Here is a 2,952-nt window from a genome sequence, read left to right on the forward strand (position 1 = left end):
AGTAACTTCAACATCTTGATTACTTTTAATAAATATATATATATATATATATATATATATATATATATATATATATATATATATATATATATAAATAAAAATAATTATTGACTCTCCCTGATGAGTTGGGTGGAAAGTCAGCTGAAGTTTCATGGTAACATTTCTGGAGCTTCACAGCGAAACAGTGTCGCAGCATTCTCTTAAACAACTGAAGTAAATGAGGGCTAAAATGGCTCCATACAACTCATCCAGCATCTCCAGAACCCCCAACATCCCAAAATGATTTGAATTAACACTACAGGTAGTTCAATGCGCTACAATAGTAGGTTATATAGTCAGTTGCAGTGGAATGACACTACATTAGCCTCCTGTCATACCAGACCAGCTGAGGTCTTGCAGAAACGTCTGTGATCAATTTTGGGGAAAAAATAGTCAGATGATTGTCGACACTACAACAAGCTCCCTGTTTGAACCACACCGACGCTTTAACAATATATAGTTTGGTATCGTTGACTGCTTGTTGGTGATCTACACTGTCAAGCTCTTTTCTTTTTTTCTATTGTAGAACAATTAAGTACAGAAATGTCAGCTGTCGCTGTCCTCAGTGTACCACATACAATACTACGAAGGTGCAGCCAGCTTCAAACTACTCTGGATTCATTTGTCATAGATTTGACAAATAGAAACAGAATGGACATCAATCCTCACATTATATAGACTGAGTCATCAAGACCGTTCTTTCCTGCACTCTTGTTAGAATAATGCAATGTGTTTGTTCTATCTGACAGCTGTTTTTGTGTCGGATCACCTCCTTAAAGAGTTAACTGTTCACAGCTGGTTCCGTTTGAAGCCTATAAGAGAGCAGAATGTGTACTGAAGTTGAAACACAGGAGGGAAATAACTGACTTTCTACTGTTGATAATTGAGGAAATAAATCTGAAATATCTGTTGGGGGATTTTTTTTTTTTGCAGAAAAACATCTGACAAACGTGACTTTATCTTCTGAACTGACTTCCCTCTGTTTAACACTTACAAAACAGCAATTAGCTAAACGATCTGAATGCCTAAACAAGTTCATTAACATTCTTTGAGGGCTCTAAAAAGTATTTTGGGAAATGCGGCAATGTGTGAGAATATGGAGGCCCAAGTGTACAGTATTAAATAATAATAATCGTAAAATGTATTATTGTGAAATGTTATGTTATCATTACTTTCAGTTATATAGTTAATGTTTCCTAGTGTCATGACAGCGATGTTTGAACTCTCACCTTTCAGCCAATCACACACACCCTCCCTTTTAAGCTAGCAAACTCAACAACTGCCTCTAGATTTAGCCAGCTAACTTCTTAGCTTGACAACAGCAGGACAAACCTAACTGAATCCACCGACTAGCTGTTGCTGCTAATAAATACAGAACACAGACAGAGACTAGATTATCCTTTTTTATATAGTTTAACAAGGCTGCTCATCCTTCCTTCCTAGCTTAGCTGGTTAACTAGCTAAGTAGAATTGCAAGCTTGGTTTAGCATTAAAGCAATGAAACGGTTAATGGCTGTAGCTAACACCAGCTGATTAATTCTAAGTTATGTCAGTAGTGTTTTCAAATTAAATATGTTGGACACACCTCTACAAGTAGAAAGGCAGTCTTTCTCTGTGGCTGCTCTTGCTAACAGGAGCTAGCCAACACTGTCTCTGATGCTGAGTAATAATACAAGTTTACAAGCCAGCTGGGGTTGGTATCATGAGCAGCCATGTTGAGCTAAGTTACAGATTTTGTTGCCGTTTATTTTTAACAGCAGATCTGTTGTTGAATCAGAATGACTTTGACATTGTCTTGCTAACAGGTGCTAAATATGGTAGCACGTCTCGAGCTTGCTGTTTTATGAGAGGCTTGAGATCAGCTGAGAGGCCGCTGTCATGAAAAGTGAAATTATGACAATAACAGATTATAAGGAAATGTTTGGTTTATGTTTTACACTGTTTATTTTCTTCATATGTTAATTTCACAATACATGTTTATTTATTTAGTATTGGCCACATTGGGGTTCCATATGAGAAAGTGTACAAGGAGTTAACAGTGAGGATAACAGTGAACAACAGGCCTGTTGTTAGATCTGAGCATCTGTGGGTGTTTTCTGTCCCGTCTCCCTCTGAAGACGACAAAAATATGTAACATTTATTTGTTTGAAGCCATCAGATTTTCTGGCAGCCTGGAGGACGCCACCTCTCCTCAGTGAGGCTCTCATTTGTGTTGTTATTCAAGTTCCTCCTTATTACCGTGGGGTTTTCTTCTTCCCTCAGCATCATTTTGTCCAGCTGTGTTGTTGCTGGTGAGGGGGGGAGTGTGTGCGTGCGTGTGTGTGTGTGTGTGTGTCTCAGGCTGCTCTGTGCTTGTTTTCAGGGCTGTTGACGCTCTGCTTGTTTGTGTTGTTTTGCCTGCCCTAACTGCTCAGCCTACTGTCAGTGCATTAGTTGAATTAAAATCTATGCATACACACTTGTTTTCCTGAATGCTTAAAAAGCTGCAATATGTAAGAATTGGCCACCTGTCTGATTTATACTTCCAGCAAACAGAGTGACCGCTAACTGTAGCTGACTGCTGGCTCGCTCAGTTAGCCATGCAGTTAGCGATACCTAGTTGACTCTGCCTGGGACCAGAGCTGGGTGAGAGGGCACAGAACTGGGCTCGGCATTCGCCCAGTGGGCTAGCTGGTTAGCATGCTAACTTCCATAAATATCTCTGCAACACAGTACATAAATGTGTTTTTACATAATGTCAAAACTGTTATTTCTTCACATTCTGTTGATAACTTGAGTTAAATTTTGAATGTTTGAAACAAATTTTACATATTGCACTTTTGAAGTGTCTGTCAGGAGATGTCAGTCGTGGAGACTTTGTGATATTTGATGTAAATCTGTAAAGGATGCACACCCTCGAACACACTGCTGTCA

The sequence above is a fragment of the Pagrus pagrus genome (genome assembly GCF_965226575.1).
Source record: "Pagrus pagrus genome assembly, chromosome: 20".
Taxonomy (NCBI): domain Eukaryota; kingdom Metazoa; phylum Chordata; class Actinopteri; order Spariformes; family Sparidae; genus Pagrus; species Pagrus pagrus.